General features: G+C 50.1%; 1 protein-coding gene across 2 annotated transcripts in view; it reads right to left on the bottom strand.

Annotated features, from left to right (window-relative positions):
* The window catches only part of LOC127584842 (histone H4), a 1,041,564-nt gene that overhangs the window by 80,792 nt on the left and 939,226 nt on the right, over positions 1 to 21,546 (bottom strand). The gene's annotated exons all lie outside the window — the stretch shown is intronic.

Consider the following 21,546-nt stretch of genomic DNA (forward strand, 5'->3'; position numbering starts at 1 on the left):
TACTGCTGTGGGCCGGGATTCACACAGAGACCAGGCTGGGTGAGGACGGCGGATTTCCTCCCCTGGAGGGAGTCAGTGACTCTGACGGGCTTTCACCACAGGCCAGTTCGCATGAAATGCTGTCTCACTCATTTGATTGAATGTTTTGAAGAGGTAACTATGTACATTGATGAGGGTAGTGTTGCACATGTTATTTACATGGACTTCAGTGAGGACCTTCCTTGGACATTGTGGGAAGTCAGGAAATATTGCTGGGATCATGTTTAACTATGGGTGAGGTACCGGAGGACTGGAGGGTGCCTCATGTTGTGCCTTTATTTAAGAAGAACTGCAAGGTCAAGCCAGGGAACTACAACCAGTGGGCCTGACATCTGTGGAAGGAAAGTCAGTGAAAGGGATTCTGAGAGACAGGATCTACCTGCAGTTGGAAAGGCGAGGACACATTGGGGACTGTCAGCATGGCTTTGTGCATGGGGAATTATGTCTCATGTATTTTATTGCATTGTTTGAAGAGGTGACCAAAGGGACTTATGAAGGCAGGACTGTAGACATTGTCTCAAAGGACTTCAGCAAGGCCTTTGACAATGTCCCACATGGTCGGCTGGCCCAGAAGTGAAGATCCCATGGGTCCAGGGTGTGTGAGCCAACTGGATGCATAATTGGCTTGGTAACAGAGGGTGGCAGTGGAGGGTTGTTTCTGAGATGGGAGCCCTGTGACCAGTGGTCTGCACAGGGATTGGTGATGGGTCCCCTGTTGTTTGCCATCTTTGTTAACAGTTTGGATGAGAATATAGATGGATGGTCAGTAAGTTTGTAGGTGACAGTGAATAAGGTTATCTATCATTGCTGCAGGATCTGGATCAACTGGGAAAATCGGCCAAGGAACGGCAGATGCAATTTAACTCCGACCAGTGCAAAGTGTTCAGTCAGTGAAACCAGGTGAGGACTTGCACAATAAACAGCAGGGCCCTGGAGAGTGGTGTAGGACCGAGACCCTCTGGGTACAAGTACATTGTTCCCTGAAAGTGGCTACACAAGTGGACAAGGTGAAGGCGGTGTTTGGCGTGTGCATGTTTTCATCACTGAGTGCAGGAGTCCATCACGTGACATCATTGTACAACAGCAACAGTTAAAAGACATTTGGATAAGTACACGGACAGGAGAAGTTCAGAGGGACATGGGCCCAAGATGGGCAAATGGGATTAGCTCAGATGGGCACCTTGGTCGGCACGGACGAGTTGGGCCAAAGGCCTCTTTCAGTGCCGTGTTATTCTGTGACTCAACAGCTGTACAGGTCTAACTCGAGTTTATGGTCACAGGCACAAGTACATGTGTGCACAGGTGCAATGAAGAACTTCCCTGCAGCAGCATCACACAGACGCAGCATCAGATAAGCAGCATTCCAAAGAAAAACATCAATTATACATAAATTATACACAATTTTTATAAGAAAGAACACAATTCAAACAAAAAGGGTTCACTTCAGTGCAAAGTGATCATGGTGTTGCTGTACTGCAGTGACTGGGGCTGTGCCGGTGGGAGGACGGCAGTCAGCTGGACACAAAGACGTTAACCCATCTGAGATGATGGGGCTGTCTTCCCTCGAGCATAAGAGGCAGAGGGCTGACCTTATGGAGGTTTATAATATCATGAGGGGCACAGATAAGGTGGATGAATGAGTGGAAAATAGAGGGGCATTCTATAGGCAGGAGTGAATAGCTATGTCAGCACAACATTGTGGGCCGAAGGGCCTGTTCTGTGCTGTACTCTTCTATGTTCTGTGGATGGTCACAGTCTTTCTCCCCAGGGTAGGGGAGTCTAAAACTGGAGAGCAGAGGTTTCAGGTGAGGGGGGGATTTAAGTGGGTCCAGAGAAGCAGATTTTCCCACACGGAGGGTAGTGGGTATATGGAACGAGCTGCCAGAGGAAGCGGTAGGGGTGGGTACAATTACAATGTTTAAACTACATTTGGACAGGTCCATGGGTAGGAAAGGTTGAGGGATATGGACCAAACACAGGCAAATGGGACTAGCTTAACTTAGTCAGTTCCGGACGAGTTGGGCCAAAGGGTCTGTTTCCCTGCTGTATAACTCTCTGACTCTGTGACAGTTCAGCCATGGGAGGTTGGCTCAGAAAGTTACAACCCAGGGGATCTGAGGCACATTGATATTGGGTCTAAAATGAGCTTGGAAATGGGAGGCAGAGGGTGGTGGAGGGTTGGTTTTCCCATTGCAAGTCTGGGACCAGTGGTGTCCCACAGGGATTGGTGCTGGCATCACTGATGTCTGTGATACACACCAAGGAACAACTTGGCTGTGAATGTAGGAGGTGTGATCAGTGAGTCTGTGGCTGACACAAACATCTGTGGTGCCGTCGACAGTGAGGAGGATGGTCTCAGACCACAACATGAGATTCAGCAGCTGGAACATCAGGTAGAGGAACGGCAGAGGGAATTTAATCCTGACACGAGTGGGGTGATGCACTGGGGAAGGTTTACTGGGGTCGGACGTACCAAGTAAATGGTGGGGCCCCAGGGAGTGTCGGTGAACAGAGGGACCACAGATCCCTGAAAGTGGCAGCACAGGGTAGGTGGGGTGGTGAGGGAGGTACATGGGATGTTTGCCTTCATCAGCTGCTGCAGAGACCAGAAGCGCAGGGACAGCAGGTGACGGCTTTATCCACCATTGGGAAGGGGACAGCTGGAGCACTGGGTGTGGTTCTGGTCACCGCACAGAGAGAAGGGACTGCACTGGAGAGGGTACAGGGGAGATGGTGTCTGGATTGGGGTACTTCAGGGTAGACCTTGGTTAGACTGGGTTTGTTGTCCCTGGAGGGGAGGAGGCTGAGGGGTGATCTGACAGAGGGATACAAAGGTATCAGGAGGAACGATGAAGTAAATAGTAAGAATCATTTCCCTTTCATAGGGGTTTTGAAACCACAGGGCAGAGGTGAAGTGGGAGAGGGAGGAGGTTCAGAGGGGACCCGAGGGGGAATTCCCTCACACACACACAGAGTGGAGGGAATCAGGAAGGTGCTGCCTGAGGAGGTGGAGGCAGGGTCACCCACAACATTTCACATGCACCCAGACCAGCCCCTGAATCACCGAGGCAGAGAAGGATGCTGAACAAACGGGGTAAATGGGATCAGGATGGAGAAGTACAGTGGCTGGCATGGACATGATGGGCTGAAGGGCCTGTTTCTGTGCTGCACCCCTCAGTGACTCCATTAACATCAACAATTGGGCATCTTTGACAAATATGCCAGAGTTGTTCGAGACGTTAGGAGGGAACCTGTAGATGTGGTGTGTCTGGATTTTCAGAAGGCATTTGACAAGGTGCACAAGACCAGAGCTCACAGTACTGGGGGAAGTGTGTTAACATGGGCTAAAGACTGGTTATCACACAGAAGACAGGTTATCACACAGAAGACAGAGACAGAATAAACAGGTCTGTTTCAGGCTGGGAGGATGTAACCAGTGGAGTGTCCCAAGGATCAGTTCTGGGCCCTCAATATTTTACTGTTAATATTAATCACCTGGAGGGGGGGGCAGAGTGAGGTATCCAAGTCAGTCAGTAACAGGGAAACAGGTGGGAGGGCACGTTGTGGTGGGGACATCTGGTCTCTGCAACAGGACGTGGAGAGGTTGGGTGTGTGGGAGAACACTTGGTCAATGGAGTTTAATGTGGGGAGGTGTGAGGCCATGGATTTCAGTCAGGGGAATCAAGGGGCAGGTTGTGATCTAAATGGGGAGACATTGTAGAGGGGTGAGGAACAGAGGGATCTTGGTTTTCTAGTGTATGAATCACAGCAGCTCAGTAGCCGGGTGCAGCAAGTGGTTTGGGAGGGAAATGGTCCATTGGTCTTTGTTACAGGAGGGTGGAGATTAGAAATAGTTGTTGCAGTTGTACAGGGAGTTAGTGAGGCCACAACTGGTCCCCTTACTGAAGAACGGATCTGCTGACATTGGGCTCAGTCCAAAAGGGATTCAACAGGATAAACCCTAGGATCAGAGGGTTGTCCTATCCCGAGGTTGTAGAGAGATTAGATCCAAGTTCTTTGGGGTTTAGAAAAACGAGGGGTGACCTTACTGAAACACACCCGGTCCTTCGGGGTGACGACAGGGGAGGTGTTGAGGTGTCTCCACCAGTGGGAGAGCCTGGAATGAGGGGACAGAGGTACAAGGGCAGGGAGGGACCATTCAAAGCTGATGTGCAGCAACTTCTTGCAGAGGTGGGGAATGTCTGGGATTCTCTACCCGGAGGGGATGGAAGCTGCAACACTGGAGGGATGGAAAGAGGAGGGGGACATGGTGGAAAGATGAGGGAAGTGAGGGGGATGTGGAACTGTCACAGAAGGGGAGTTGTGGCCTGGGACAGATCAGCCACGATCACAGTGAATGGTGGGGCAGGTGTGAGGGGCCAGTTGGGCAACTCCGGCTCCTGTTGTCTTGTGTTCTTCTGAGTGTGGCTCTCATCCAGGACTCACTGCCTGCAAGGGTGGTGGGAACACCCAATCAGGGCGTTCAAAGGGGAATTGGACAGGTCCTTCAGGGGAAATAACCTGCAGAGCCGTGGGGAGAGAGTGGGGGATGGGACTGAAGGGATTGTACCCCAGGCACAGACTTGATGGGTCAAACGGTCTCTTCCTGATCCTCTCCCTTCCCGCACCATCTGTGTTTAAAGTCCGGGGTGGACATGGTCAGTGTGTAACAAGGACACACTTCTGTAAAAACATTGGCACTGTATCACAAGCACACTGAGCTGTCAGAATACAGCACCGGCCAGTGAGGACACAGACCAGTACAACACCCAGCTCTCTAATACAGGGGCAGAGCTTTAACAAAACACAACACTGATGGCCCAGAGCTGGACAATCTCATCATTGCAATGTAATTCTGAGTTATAAACATCATCAGCACCGTACTGTAAGGGCAGAGACCTTTACAACAGCCGGACTGTACTGTAAGGGCACAGACCTTTACAACAGCTGGCACAGTACTGTAAGGGCACAGACCTTTACAACAGCCGGACTGTACTGTAAGGGCACAGACCTTTACAACAGCCGACACTGTACTGTAAGGGCACAGACCTTTACAACAGCCGGCACTGTACTGTAAGGGCACAGACCTTTTCAACAGCTGGACTGTACTGTAAGGGCACAGACCTTTACAACAGCCGGCACTGTATAGTAAGGGCACAGACCTTTACAACAGCTGCCACTGTACTGTAAGGGCACAGACCTTTACAACTGGTAATAACACAAAAAAAAGAATGAAATACAAATTTGGAAATGCTGGAAATCTAAAATAGAAACAGAAAATGCTCAAAGTCCTTAGGTCAGTCTGCATCCAGTGAGTATTTCCAGCATTTTCTGGATTTACACTAGTCACACAGATACCCGGCCATCCACACACTGCACCAGTGGGGGACACCTGCATTTTACACAACACAGGTCACTGACACTGCACTGTGTGCCCTGTACATCACTGTAGTGAACTGACAGGAAACAATAATAAAACCCCTCCACGGCACTGAAAGGGCACAGTCCTGTAAAACATACGCCACTGTTTGACTGTAAGGCAAGCACTACAAGTCTCTACCCCAGAGAGACGGGGAAGCTGGATCACTGGATGGATTTAAAGAGGACGGAGATAAATGTTTGCAAAACTGGAGAACTGAGTCCAAGTGTGACTGATTTGGTAGAGGAGGCGTGGGGCAGATCAGCAATGATATGGAATCATGGGCCAGGCTTGAGGGACCAGTGACCTACTCCTGCTCCTGTTCCCTTGTGTTCTTGTGGTAATGTGAGGGCAGAGGTATTCACAACACGGAGCGTTGCAGTATGAGAGCAAAGACCTTTACAACAGGAAGTGTTGTACCATGAACACACAGAACTTTACAACATGGAGCATTGTACTGCAGCAGTGGATCGTATGGACACAGCCAGTTACAATCCCAGCACTGCAGGGACACAGGACTTTACAACTCCCAGCACGGTGCAGACACAAGTGTCACTATCAGACCAGTGTGGTGTGAGGACACAGAATGATACAACACCCAGAACTGTACTGCAGGGACACAGAGTGTACAAACCACAGCCCTGCACCTTAAGGACACAGCCACATAAACCCCCCACACTGCACTGTACAGGAACAGTCCACAGTGGATGACAAGGACAGGGAACTTTACAACACCAAGTCCTTCACCATAAGGACACAGAGCTATAAAACTCTCAGCACTGTGCAGTGAGCACACAGACCTGTACTCCACCATTAAACACCAGGACAGCCCCAGCACTTCAAGGGCAGAGACCTGTACAGCCCTGACACTGGACTAATTCATGGAACTGATCAGATAAGAGCAGAGAAACTACTTCCCCTGGTGGGAGAGTCCAGAACAAGGGGGAATGGCCTGAGAATTAGAGCCAGGCTGTGCACTGGGGATGTCAGGAAGCACTTCTTTCCCACTCAGCTGGGTCAGTGCAGTGGGCAGAGCAGACATGGGCCTGACCTGGGAGGGGTGGAGGGGAAACTGAATCCATTTTAATGCACTGGTGAAGCAGATGGACTGAGAGAGTTGATCAGCAGGAGAGGGTGTGGGAGTGTTGCAGTCACAGAGACACGGCCTTTCAGAGGAGAACATATCAATGTGGATAAATCCCCAGGCCCTGATCAGTTGTATCCTAGGACACCGTGGGAAGCTTCCGAAGCAATTGCAGGGGCTGTGGGAGATATTTGCATCAGCTTCAGCCACGGGTGAGGTACCGGAAGACGGGAGGATGACTAACGTTGTGCCTAACGAAGGGCTGCAAGGACAAGCCAGGGAATTACAGGCCGGTGAGCCTGACATCAGTGGCTGCAACATTGGCCTGGGGGAAGGAGACAGAGGGGGGGTAGTGAGGGGTGTTGTTCAGATTGGAGACGCGTGACCAGTTGTGTTCACAAGGATCAGTGCTGGGTGCACTGTTGTTTGTCATCTATATCAATGATTTTGATAACATGGTCAGTAAGTTTGTGGATGACACCAAAATCAGTGGTACCGTGGACAGTGAAGTTTATCCAAGACTGTAAGTGGATCCTGATGAACTGGGGAGGTGGGCCAAGGAACTGCAGATGGAATTTAACTGGGACAAGTGTGAGGTGTTGCATTTTGAGAAGTTAAACCAGGGCGGGACTTGCACAGGAAATGGCAGGGCCCTGGGCAGTGTTGTAAACACAGGTAGACAGGATGGTGAAGGTGTTAGGCACACTTGCCTTCATCGGTCAGGGCACCGAGTACAGGAGTTGGGACTTTGTGTTACACCTGTACAAGTTGTTGGTGACATCACACTGTACTCACACTGGAGTCGCAGCTACAAACACTGCGCAGCATAAGGGAGGGAGAGAGTTATGTAGACACGGTGCATCAGGTGACAGTCACCCCCGTTAGGGTAGGTACATCTGAGGTTCAGGATGCAGATAGAATGGTGACGGTCAGGGGAGGGAAGAGGAAGCAGAAGTCAGGCAGGCAGACAGGACAGAGAGCCCCGGAGGCTGTTCCCCTCAGTAACAAGTTTTCTGCCTTGGAAGCTGATGAGGGGGATGACCTGCAGGGGCCTAGCTGCAGTTACCAGGTCTCTGGCACTGGGACTGGTACTGCTGCTCAGAAGGGAAGGGTGGGAAAGAGACATGCGGTAGTGATAGGGGACTCGATAGTCAGGGAAACAGACAGGAGGTTCTGTGGCAGTGAGCATGAATCCCAGATGGTATGTTGCCTCCCAGGTGCCAGGGTCCGGGATGTCACTGATCGGGTCCACAGAATTCTTGAGTGGGAAGGAGAGCAGCCAGAAGTTGTGGTCCATATTGGCACCAATGACATAGGTAGGAAGGGGGATGAGGTCCTGAAGAGTGAGTTCAGGGAGCTAGGCAGAAAATTGAGGAACAGGACCTCAATGGTAGCAATCTCGGGATTGCTGCCAGTGCCACGTGATAGTGAAGGTAGGAATAGAAGGAGGTGGCAGATAAATGTGTGGCTGAGAAGTTGGTGCAGGAGGGAGGGTTTTAGATTTCTGGATCATTGGGATCTCTTCTCGGGAAGGTGGGACCTGTACAGAGAGGACGGGTTACACCCGAACCAGAAGGGGGCCAATACCCTTGCGGCGAGATTTGCTAAGGTGGTACAGGAGGGTTTAAACTAGTTTGTGAGGGGGAAGGGAACCGGAGGAGTAGGTCAGAGGAAGAAGGGAATGGGGAAAAGTTAGATCAAACAGGTAGAGAGGCTTTGGGGAAGGAGAAGCAGAATACAGGCTGTAAAAGTAGTAAGGTAGATGGACTGAAGTGTGTTTACTTAAATGCAAGAAGTGTCAGGAATAAGGGGGATGAACTGAGGGCTTGGATAAGTATGGGGGACTCTGATATCGTGGCTATTACTGAGATGTGGCTGATGTCAGGAGAGGAGTGGATATTGAATATTCCTGGTTTTCGATGTTTCAAGAGGGATAGGGAAGGGGGGAGAAGAGGTGGAGGGGTGGCGATACTGGTCAGGGACACTGTTACGGCTGTGGAAAAGATGGATGTTGTAGAAGGATCATCTCTAGAGTCCGTATGGGTGGAATTAAGGAACAAGAAAGGAGCAGTTACTCTACTAGGAGTATTCTATAGGCCCCCCGGTAGCAGTAGAGATATAGAGGAGCAGATTGGCAGGCAGTGTTTGGAGAGAAGCAGAAATAACAGGGTTGTTATAATGGGACACTTCAACTTCCCAAATATAGACTGGAACCTGCTTAGTGCCAAAGGTTTGGATGGGACAGAATTTGTTAAATGTGTCCAGGAGGGATTCCTGACACAGTATGTTGACGGGCCGACTAGAGGGAATGCCATGTTAGATCTAGCTTTAGGAAATGAACCGGAACAGGTGAAGGATCTATTGGTGGGTGAGCATTTGGGGGACAGTGACCATTGCTCCATAACCTTTAAAATTGTCATGGACAGGGACAGGTGCAGAGAGGACAAGAGGTTTTTCAATTGGGGAAGGGCTAACTACGAGGCTATAAGGAGAGAACTTGGGAGTGTAAATCGGGATGTCCTTTTTGAAGGAAAATGTACCATGGGGATGTGGTCGGTATTCAGGGATCTTATGCAGGATGTTAGGGATAAATATGTCCCGGTGAGGCAGAGAAGGAATGGCAGGGAGAAGGAACCGGGGGTGACGAGAGAGGTGGAACAACTTGTTAGGGAGAAGAAGGTAACATACGTGAGGTATAAGCAGCAAGGTTCAGACAGGGCCCGTGAGGAATATAGAGTAGCGAGGAAGGAACTTAAGAAAGGGCTGAGGAGAGCTAGAAGGGGACATGAAAAGGCTTTGGCTAGTAGGGTTAAGGAAAATCCCAAGGCCTTTTTCAAGTACGTGAAGGGTAGGAGGATGGCTAGGGTGAAGGTAGGTCCGATTAAGGACAAAGGTGGGAGAATTTGCCTGGAGGCGGCGGAAGTGGGAGAAGTTCTCAATGAGTACTTCTCTTCGGCATTCACCAGGGAGAGGGGTCTTGATGATGCGGAAGGGAGTGCTGGTAGGGGTAATGTTCTCGAGGTTGTTGATATCAAGAGAGAGGATGTGTTGAAGTTGTTAAATAATATTAAGACAGATAAATCTCCGGGGCCTGACGGGATTTTCCCCAGGCTGCTTCGAGAGGTGAGGGAGGAGATTGCTGAACCGCTGGTAAGGATCTTTGAGTCCTTGTTGTCTATAGGGGTGGTGCCGGAGGATTGAAGGATTGCGAATGTGGTCCCCTTGTTCAAAAAAGGTAATAAGGATAGGCCAGGGAATTATAGACCGGTGAGTCTCACGTCTGTGGTGGGTAAGCTGTTAGAAAGGATTCTAAGGGATAGGATTTATGAACACCTAGAGAATCATGGACTGATTAGGGACAGCCAGCATGGCTTTGTGAAGGGAAGATCTTGCCTCACAAGCCTGATAGAGTTCTTTGAGGAGGTGACCAGGAAGATTGATGAGGGTAGTGTGGTGGATGTGGTTTACATGGATTTTAGTAAGGCATTTGATAAGGTTCCTCATGGTAGGCTTCTTCAGAAGGTCAGAGGCCAAGGGATCCAAGGAAGCTTGGCTGTGTGGATTAGGAATGGGCTTGCATGTAGAAAGCAGAGGGTTGTGGTGGAAGGAGTGCCCTCGGATTGGAAGGCAGTAACTAGTGGTGTCCCGCAGGGATCGGTTCTGGGACCTCTACTTTTTGTGATATTTATAGATGACTTAGATGAGGGGGTGGAGGGCTGGGTTAGTAAGATTGCGGACGACACTAAGATAGGCGGTGTTGTGGATAGTGTGGAGGGCTGTCGGAGCTTACAGAAGGATATTGATAGGATGCAGAGCTGGGCTGACAAGTGGCAGATGGAGTTCAATCCGGAGAAGTGTGAGGTGGTACACTTTGGAAGGACAAACTCCAGGGCAGAGTACAGGGTAAACAGCAAGGTACTTGGCAGTGTGGAGGAGCAGAGGGATCTGGGGGTTCATATTCACAGTTTGTTGAAAGTTGCCTCACAGGTGGAAAGAGCAGTTAAGAAGGCCAATGGGATGTTGGCTTTCATAAGTCGCGGGATTGAGTTTAAGAGCCGCGAGGTTATGATGCAGCTTTACAAAACTCTAGTTAGGCCACATTTAGAGTACTGTGTTCAGTTCTGGTCGCCTCATTATAGGAAGGATGTGGAGGCATTGGAGAGGGTGCAGAGGAGATTTACCAGGATGCTGCCTGGATTGGAGGGTATTGAATATGAGGAGAGGCTTAAGGTGCTCGGGCTTTATTCACTGGAAAGGGGGAGGATGAGAGGAGACATGATAGAGGTATATAAAATATTGAGAGGAATAGATAGAGTAGAGAGTCAGCGCCTCCTTCCCAGGGCACCAATGCTCAAGACGAGAGGTCATGGCTTTAAGGTTATGGGTGGGAGGTTCAGGGGAGATGTCAGGGGGTGGTTTTTCACCCAGAGCGTGGTTGGTGCATGGAATGCACTGCCTGGGGTGTTGGTGGAGGCAGATACATTGAACAGGTTCAAGAGCTTGTTGGATAGGCATATGGAGGAACGTAAGATAGAGGGATATGCGGGAGGAAGGGGTTAGGTAGTGTGAGGGTGGTCTGATGGACGGCACGACACGACACGGTGGGCCGACGGGCCTGTTTTGTGCTGTTTGGTTCTATGGTACTGTGGGCAGATCTGGTCGCCCAGCTATAGGCAGAATGCAATGAAGCTGGAAAGGGTGCAGCAAAGATTCAAGAGGACGTTACTGGGACTGAGGGCTTGAGTTAACAGGAGAGACTGGAGAGGGCATGCCTATTTTTTCCTGGAGGTTAGGAGGCTGAGGAACCTTATAGAAATTTATATCATCATGGGGGGGGGGGGGGGTGGGGATGGATTAGGTGGATGATCACTGACTTTTTCCAAGGGTCGGAGAGTCTAAAACTAGAGGACATTGTGAAAGAGGAAGGATTTAGCAGTGACCTGAAGGGGAACTTCTCCCACACAGAGGGTGGTGAGTTCATGGAATGAGCTGCCAGAGGAAGCTGTAGATGTGGGTACAAATGGAACGTTTAAAACAAAATTTGGCTTTCCTCTCTATCACGTTACCTTCTGCACCCTGGAGACTCAGCACCCTGGTGTGTAGGAGGTTCACACGTGGTAGGGAGGGATGTAAGAGTGCAGGGGCATTGCAAGATTGGTTAAGGACACCATCACTGCAGTAACGAAGGAGGATGTCTCTGAAGGCTCTTCACATGAGGCTGTGTGTGCAGATCTTAGTAATAAAAGGGCATTCCAGTTGCTGGGGTTTTACTGCAGGCCCCCCAACAGTTGGTGGGAGATTGAGGAGCAGATCTCTTGGGAAATCACACTGAGGTGTATTGGGAATAGGGTTACAGTAGTCGGGGCATTTTATCTTCCCCAATATTAACTGGATCCACTTTGTGTGAAAGGATCAGAGGTGGAATGTTTTAAGTGCATCCAGGAGAGCTTGTTGTGCCAGTACATAGATAGTCCTACTGGGTCCAGTGCAGGGAGGTGGGTAAAGTGTCAGTGGACAAGGACTGTGGAGTGAGTGAACAGAACTCAGGAAGTTTCGAAGTAGTTCTGGAAAAGGGAGATTTCTGGGGAATGCGGCAGGAGAAGTGGCGGAAGTGTCTGTCGGTGAGCACTTTGGGTCCAATGACCATAGTTCTATTAGTTTTAAAATAGTTATGGAGAAGGATACGGTCAGTACACAGGTTAAGGTCCTGAACTGGGGCAGAGCAAATTTTGGAGCCATTACACGGGATCTTGCAGTGGTTGACTGGGTGAGATTGTTTGCAGAGAAAGGAGCATCTGCCAAATGGAAGGCCTTTCAAAGGGGGATGTCAAGGGTTCAGGGCCTGCATGTTCCTGTTAAGATGAAGGGCAAGGCTGGCAGCTTTCAGGAACCCTGGCTGATGAGAGATGTTGAGGCTGTGGTTAAGAAATAGAGGGAGGTATACACTGCATGTGAGCAATTGGGAACTAGTGAATCTGTGAATGACTACAGGACGTGCAGGGGTGCAGCTTGAGAGAGAAGGTAGGAGGGCAACAAAAGGACACGAGAAGGGTCTGGAAGTCAAGGTGAGGCAAAGTCCCAGGAGATTCTACATGTTTATTAAGAGTAAAAGTGAGGCCAGGGAGAGAATATGTCCCCTTAAGATCAGCATGGCCGTCTGTGTGTGGAACCAAATGAAGTGGGTGAGATTTTTAATGAATATTTCTTTTCAGTTTTTACTGTGGAGCAAACAATGGAAGCTGAGGAAATGGGGAAGCTGATGAAATGGGGGAGGTGATTGGTGATGTCTTGGACCACATACGACAGCAGCAAGGAGGTATTGGAGGCCTTAAAGTGCACTAAGGTGGATAAATCCCCAGGGCCTGACCTGGTGCATTCTCAGACCTTGTGGGAAGTGGGAGAAGAATTAGTGGAGACCCTTGCAAGTATTTTTCCTTCATTTCTGGCCACAGGTGAGGTTCTGGAGAACTGGAGAGTGGCTAATTGTTTAGAAAGGGGAGTAAAAACAAGCCAGGAAACTACAGGCCAGTGAGTCTGACATGGGTTGTGCATCAATTGCTGGAGGTGATTCTGATGGACAGGATCTACAAGCATTTGGAGAGATAGTCTGACTCGGGACAGTCAGCACAGTTTTATGTGTTGGAAATCATGTCTGACAAATCTCTTGGAGTTCTTCGAGGAGGTAACTGAGAGGGTAGATGAGGGTGGGGCAGTGGGTGTTGTCGTTATGGAATTTAGCAAGGCCTTTTGAGGAAGTGAAGGGTTAAGAATTGCAACCATACCTATAACTGGTAAACAAAATATATATATATGCATTTATGTTTCTCTAGCAAGGACTAGCAAGCTGCTGACCCACTAGTTAGGTTGGAATGTTAAGTATTTAACTGTCTTTGTTTCGGGTAACGGACCATTCCGATATGTCACAGTGGCGATACTGGGTGTAATTAACATCGAAGTGAAGGCTTGGTCTGAAGAATGAAGGGTGATACCTGCCTTTGAATGCCTTGATTATAGCAAGAGGTGTGATAGCTGTCTCGGGATCTCTATAGCTTGACCGAAACTCGCGGCGCCGTTTGCATGGGATGTGCATGACAATTTCTGTATAAATGTCTGTCTGCCCTTTGTGCGGAGAGAACTTGGGAAGTGACTCTTAGTGAGTGCTGAAGAGAATTCTCCTAGCGGTGCACTGCTAATAAAGGTATTTGTTCGAATGGACCTCGTGGCACTGAGTTACTTACAGCGGACAGAAGGGGAAAATTAATTTTGGGACGACACTTTGACAAGGTCCCTCATGGCGATATAGTTTAAAATCCTAGTCGATGCACCTCTCCTTGTAACTCAGGCCCCCAAGTCCAGGCAACATTCTGGAACATTTTTCTGCACTATTTCTAGTTTAATTACATCAGTCCTATCACAGGGTGACCAAAATTGTACTCACCAACATCTTATATAACTGCAACATAACTTGCCAACTCCTATACTCAGTGCCCTGATGGCCAGTGTGCCAAACACCTTGTTCACCACGCTATCTACCTGTGACGCCACTGTCAGTGAACTATGCACTTGTACTCCTTGATCCCTCTGTTCTGTAACACTCCCCAGGGCCCTATCATATAGTGTACAAGACCTACACTGATTTGATCTCCTATTAGACAGGACCTGACAAGTGTAGATGGGGAGAAGATACCTGCCTGGAAATCAGCATTTGGGATGTGGGATTTGCTTCAGGGTGAAGGAGTGAGAGTTTCAGGGTCACCGTATTCCTGGATGGGGGAAGGGCAAGGATGGCAAGTCTGGCGAACTCTGGATGTCAAGGGCAATTGAGGGTTTGATTCAAAGAATAAGCAGCATCCGGTAGGGAAAGAGCACTGAAGACTGGGGAGGGCCTGCAGGAGGGGAGAGAGTGGGGGAGCATTTAAAAAAGGAAATTTGAAAGACAAAGTGCAGTCACAAAATATCAGTGGCAGCTCAGATGAAAGAAAAGCTCAAGAAATTTTATGTAAATTAACAGTAGTCTTTTGAGTATATCAAGAACAGGAGGGGAACTGGGGAATATGGGTCCTGTGAGGGAGCAAAGTGACAGCCTGTGTGTGGGGCCAGAGGGTGTGGGCAAGGTCTGAAATGAATCGTTCTCATCTGTGTTCACTGAGGAGAAAGACATTGTGGTTGGGGGTTTCCGTTGGGGCAGCGACATTCTGGAGCACATTGAGATTAAAAAGGAGGAGGTATTAGCCGTCTCAGCAGGGATAAAACTGGATAAATCCCAAGCCTGAGGACATGTATCCCAGGCTGCTGTGGGAGACAACAGAGGAGATTGTTGGGGCCCTGATGGAGATATTGAAATCTTCACTGGTCACAGGTGAGGTGCCAGATGACTGGAAGACAGCAAATGTAGGATCTTTATTCAGGAACGGTAACAGGGATAAGGCAGATAATTGGAAGCCAGTTAGTCTAAAATCTGTGGTAAGGAGAACATTAGAAAAAAAGATTCTGAGAGACAGGAATAATCTGCACATAGAAAGGCGGCGACCATCAGGGACAGTCAGTGCGGATTTGTTGGTGGGAGATCCTGCCTAATTAAATTGAGTTTTTGAAGAGGTGACTAAATACATTGATGAGGGCAGTGTGGGTGATGTGGTTTACATGGACTTCAGTAAGGCCTTTGACAAGGTCTCATGTGGAAGGTTGGTCCAAAATGTTAGAGCCACCGGATCCAAAACTGACTCAGTAACAGGAGACAGAGTCAGACAGTAATACAGCACGGAAACAGGCCCTTCAGCCCAACTCAGCTCTGCCAACCAAGATGCCCACCTAATCTAGTCCCATTTCCCTGCATTTTGTCCATAGCCCTCTAAACATTTGCACCTATTTGTCCAAATATCTTCACAATGTTGTTGCTGTGTGTGCCTCAACCACTTCCTCTGGCAGCTTGTTCCATATATGCACCGCCCTCTGTGTCAATTAGTTGCCCCTCAGGTCCCATTTAAATCTTTCCCCTCTCACCCTAAACCCACGTCTTCCGGTTTTTGATTCCCTTACCCTGGGACAAAGACCGTGCATTCACCCTGTCTGTGCCCCTCATGATTTTATCCACCTCGAGAAGGTCACCCCTCAGTCTCCTGCGCCTCAAGAAATGAAGTCCGAGCTTGTGCAACCTCTCCCTATAACTCAAGCCCTCCAGTCCTGGCAACATTCTCAAAACCTTCTTTGCACTCTTTGATGCCCTTCCTATAAACAGGGAGCCACAACTGTGCACAATATTCAAAGTGCGGCTGCACCAACACCCTGTACAACTGCAACAACACCTGTGCAGATAGTGCTGTGAGACTGAGGCTGATGCTGGAGGGTGGCTTTTGTGATCGGCAGCCTGTGCCCAGTGGTGTGCCACAGGGATCAGTGCTGGGGCCCTGCTGTTTGTCACCCACATGAATAATTTAGATGTGAATGGGGGGGGGAGTGGGGGTTATAATTTACAAGTCTACAGATGACACAGAATTGGAGGTGGTGCTGCTGGTGAGGAGGGCAGTCTGGGACTACAGAACGATATGGATCAGCTGGGAAATTGGGCAGGGCAATGCCAGATGGAATTTAATCCTGATAACTATGAGGTGATGCATTATGGAGAGTTAACTAAGGGTCGGACACCCCATGAATGGTGTGGCCTGAGGGAGCACTGAGGAATAAAGGGAATGTGATGTACAAGTACAGAGACCCCTGAAGTTGGCAGAAACAGGGAGATAGAGTGAAGAAGGCCGATGGATACCTGCCTTCATCAGCTGGGCACAGAGCAGACGTCTTGGAAGGACTTTATAAAACATTAGTTGGGCCACAGCTGGAACAGTGCGCACACTCCTGGTGCCACACTACAGGAAGGGGGTGACTGCATTGGAGAGGAGATTCACCAGGATGTGACTGGAATGAAGGGCTTTTGTTCAAAGGAGAGACTGGATCGGCTGGGGCATTTTCCCCTGGAGCGTAGGAGGCCGAGTGTTGACCTTACTGAGGTAGATGAATCATGAGGGGCATAGACAGGGTGAGTGGTCACAGCCTTTTTCCCAGGGTGGAGGTGACTAAAACCAGAGTGAACAGGCTTACAGTGAGAGGGGCAACTTTTTCCACACAGAGGGTGGTGGGTGTGGAACGAGCTGCCAGAGGAAGTGGTAGAGGTGGGTACAATGACAATGTTTTGAAGGCATTTTGACAGGTACATGGATAGGAAAGGTTCAGAGGGATATGGGCCAAATGCAGGTGAATGGGACTAGTTCAGGTGGGCATGGATGAGTTGGGCTGAAGGGCCTGTGTCCATGCTGTACAACTCTCTGACTCCAGGCAGAGGTGTACACAACAAGAGAGCAGAGGTTTACGGACAGGAGCGAGGGGCCTGAGGAAGAATTACTTCTCTCGCCCAGAGGGAGGTTACAACCTGGAACACACTGCCTGAGGGGGGTGGTGCACGCAGGGATTTAAGGACCATGGGGATGAGCACTTGAATCACCAAGGCACAGTAGGTGACAGACCGAGTGCTGAATTAGCAGAGACAGATTCTCGGTGATCGGCATGGACACGATGGGCCAACGAGCCTGTTTCTCTGCTGCATAAACCTGTGAGTGTGGAAGTGCAGTGGGAAGCTGGAACACAGCATTTCAGGCCGGACACCTGGAACATTCAGAACCCAGGGGCAGGGATTTCTGTTGGACCAGGGGACGGAGGGGCAAATAATGAACCACTTCCCTCCTGTGGGGCATCAAACTCTCCCGTCCCTCATCACCGAGTGTGTGACACCAGATGCATCAATAACACTCCTTTTCTGTGGGAAATTGGGGAACATTGTGGGTAACATGAGGAGAGACGGCTGACAGCTCGGTCACAGTGGGAGGGTCCAAGCGTCATCTCAGAGGACAAGGGGTTCAGTGAGACAAGCTCAGAGCTGAGGGCCCAGGCAGCCAAAGTCACTGCAGGCAGTGGTGGGGTGTCACAGTCACAGGGTTGTACAGCACAGGAACAGGCCCTTCGGCCCATCACGTCTCTGCCGACCATCACATCTATCTCCAGCAATCCCACCTGCCTGCATTCACTCCACATCCCTCCATGCTTTGCTCATTCACTAACCTGTGCAGATGCTTCTTAAGTGTTGTTCCACAGTTCCCTGAAAGTGACAACACAGGTAGACAGGGTGATGAAGACCACGTTTGACATGCTGCCCTCATCAGCCACAGAATTATAGAAAAGAGTTGGGACGTGTTACAGCTGCACAAACCGTTGGTCAGGCCACACTCCGAGTGTTGTGGACAGTTCTGGTCACCACACCACAGGAAAGGTATGATTACACTTGAGAGGGTGCAGATGTTGCCTGGATTGGAGGGCTTGAGCTATAAGGAGAGATTGGATCGACTGGGTCTGTTTTCCCTGGAGTGAAGGAGGCTGAGAGGTGACATAATGGAGGTGTATAAAATTGTGTGAGGCACAGATGGGGTAGATAGTTAGTGTCTGGTTCCCATGATATGGGTGTCTGAAGCTAGAGGGCAGAGGTTTAAGGTGAGAGAGGGGAGGTTTAAAGGGGATCTGAGGTGTAATCATTTCACACAGAGAATAGTTGGTACCTGGAATGAGCTGCCAGAGGTGGTGGAAGCAGGAACACACAAGGTCTCTGTGCTCAGCAACACTCCCCAGGACCCTGCCATTCACTGTGTACATCCTGCTCTGGTTTCACTTCCCAAAATAGAGTTATAGATTTATACAGCACGGAAACAGGCCCTTCGGCCCAACACATCCATGCTGATCAAGTTGCCTACCTGGTCTAGTTCCATCTGCCTTCGTTTGGCCCATATCCCTCTGAACCTTTTTGATCCATGTACCTGTCCAAATGTGTTTTCACTGTAGTTGTACCGGCCTCTACAGCTTTGTCTGTATTGAAAACTGCCCCTCAGCTCCCATTTAAACAGTTCATCTTTCACTTAAATCTGGGTCTTAGACTGCCCGATTCTGGGAAAAAACTTGAACGAGGTAAACAGCTGCAGCCTCTCCAGCCTCTCCCTGTAACTCCAGCCCTCCAGTACCGGGAACATCCTTCTCTTTTCTGTATACTCTGCAGCTGAATCACATCCTTTCTGTAGCCGGGTGACCAGAACTGCACACAATACACCACATGCAATCTCACCAAGGTCTTGTGCAAAGGTAACATGACATCCTGACTCTTGTACTCAGTGCCCTGAAGGCAAGCGTGCCCATCACCTCCTTCACCACCCGGACTGCCTGCATCACCACCTTCAGGGAACCATGCACAGAGGTCTCTCTGTCCTACACCAATCTCCGGGCTTTAGCTATGGTCCTGCACTGGTTCAACTTGCCAAACGCAACACTGTGCACTTATCTGAGCTAAATTCCACTTGTCATTCCCAAATTTATCTATACCTTGATGCAACCTTACCAATTTTGGAGTCATCTGTAAACTTATGACTCATTCTCATCTAAATCTTTAATGTACAGTATATGACAAACAACAGAGGAGCAGCACCAGACCCTGTGGTTCACCACTGGTCACAAGCCTCCTGTCTGAAATGGAAGGGATGTGAGGATACAAAAGGGGCCACAGACGCAGGAGAGCAGAGATGTCAGAGGGTCCCAGGTAATTAGCGGACCAGAGAGACTCACCACTCGCTGTCCTGCAGGCAGGAAGAGGCCAATGCCCACAGTGGAGGAGCAGCCAGGCCCACAGACTCCACCAGTCAGGTCACAGATCCACATGGGAACGGCAGAGAGCGAGGAGCAGCCCGTCTGATCCAGTCGCCGCCTCCTCCATCTCTCCACATCACCCTGCAAACCACAGGAGAAGCCGATGGGATCACCTCTCATTCTTCTAAACCCCAGCAGGTACAGACCGACCCCACTTCAGTTCAGTCCTTGACCTCAGGACCCTAATTATTTTTTAGCTGGGAGGTTAACAAAACCCTGCAGATGCAGGAACCCCGGGACAGAGGCAGCCCCTGCTGGGAACCCTCAGCAGCTCAGGCAGCGTCTGTGGAGACAGAACCAGAGCTGAGACACGGGACTGAACCTCTGCTTCTCTCCCCGCAGATGCTGCCCGACCTGCCGGGTGTTGCCAGCAGCTGCTGTCCTGGTTTGCCCCCGGGAGCCCCTGTCGGCTGGTGTCAGAGGCGCCGATGGAGGGAGCAGTTTCTCTGCAGCGGCCCTTTCAGCGCAGCTTCAGCCGGCTCAATGCTTCCCCTTCCCAGCCCATGGGATCTGATCCCAGGGGGGATCAACCCCCGGGCCCTGCATCCTCAGGCCGCCCCGCGGGGACTGAGGCAACACTGGAACCGCAGGCCCGCTGCGGCCTCCCCAGTGTCCGCCCCCCGGCCGCCCCCGGCTCCCGGCCCCTCGCTGCTCTTCCCTTCTCTGCCCCGCTACTGAAGGCGGCGACCCGTCCGCCTCCTTCCCCACCCGCTGTCCCTTCAGTGCGGCCCCCCCACCCCGACAACCGGACACACGGGCCCCACCCCCGGCCACTGCTGCCCGGCCCCGGGGAACTGCCGCCCCGGCTGGGGCGAAGCCTCACCCCCACCCCCGGGCCCAGGCCTCGCCGCCGCCCCGGCCCCGACCGGCCCGTTGCTGGGGGAAACGCCGTCGGTGACGTCAACACGCACAAGGCTCGGCCGGTTCGCTGCCTGTCACGTGACTGGGCGGCAGCACGGAGGCGGGGCGGAGCGAGCTGTCAATCAAGAGGAGCCGCTGGGACCCTGTCAGTGTTGTAGAGACGTTGCAGAGACATTGCTGAAACTGTCCTGAAAAAAAGAGCTTCAGAGGGAAACATTTCGATGCAAAGTCCTTATCTGTGGAAGGGAAATAGAAATAGTAACGAAAGGAGAAGATTATATAAAAATGAACAAAATATGAGAAGGAAACTTAGAAACAGCTCGTCAGAAATGTGAAAAAATAAATAGTAACCGTTTATTCTGAGATTTCTTTCCAAAAAAAAAATACATTTAGAAAGTGGCTGCGGGTGTTATGCGGTGTGAGTCTGAACGGTTACTAATGGAAAACTAGGAGATAAAAGTCCCAACCTTTCCATACCGACCAAGGTGCCTTTGCAACCTAGTCCCATTTGCCCACATTTGAACAATATACCTCTAACCCTTCCCTAGTCATACATCGGTCCAGTTCAATCTCAAATGCTCTTTTTGTACCAGTCTCAACCACTTCTTTGGGAACACCTTTAACAATTTTGGTGTAAAGAGGGATCTTGGGGTCCAAGTCCACAGCACCCAGAAAGTGGCTGCACAGGTTGATAGGTTGGTAAGGAAGGTGAATGACATGCTGACCTTGATCAGTCGAGACACTGAGTTCAAGAGATGGGAAGTTATGTTGCTGCTTTATAAAACTCTGGTTAGGCCACATCTGAAGTATTGCATTCAGTTCTGGTTGACCTATTATAGGAAAGATGTGGAGGCTTTGGAGAGGGTGCAGAATTGGTTTACAAGGATGCTGCCTGGATTAGAGGGTATGAGCTATAAGGAGAGGTTGGACAAACTTGGATTGTTTTCTCTGGAGTGACAGTAGCTGGGAGGAGGCCTGATAAAGGTTGAGAAGATTATGAGATGCAAAGATACAGCAGGCAGCAGGGATGGTTTTCCCAGAGCTGAAATATCTAAGACCGGAGGACATGCATTTAAGGTGAGAGGGGGTATGTTTAAAGGAGATGTGCAGGGTGAGCTTTTTTCTTACACAGAGAATGGTGGGTGCCTGGTATGCGCTATCAGGGGTGGCTGTGGAGGTAAATCTGATAGAGGTGTTTGAGAGGCACATGGATGTGCAGAGAATGGAGGGGCATGGACATTGTGTAGGTAGAAATAATTCGAGTAGTTAGGCATTTCATTACCAGCTTAACCAGTTCAGCCCAACATGGTGGGTGAAGGGCCTGTTGCTGGGCTGTACTGTTCTCTGGGAACAAATCAGGTGAAAGTCCATGATGAGTCATAGAGTAAAACAGCACGGAAACAGGCCCTTC

Source organism: Pristis pectinata, chromosome 31 (genome assembly GCF_009764475.1).
Source record: "Pristis pectinata isolate sPriPec2 chromosome 31, sPriPec2.1.pri, whole genome shotgun sequence".
Taxonomy (NCBI): Eukaryota; Metazoa; Chordata; class Chondrichthyes; order Rhinopristiformes; family Pristidae; genus Pristis; species Pristis pectinata.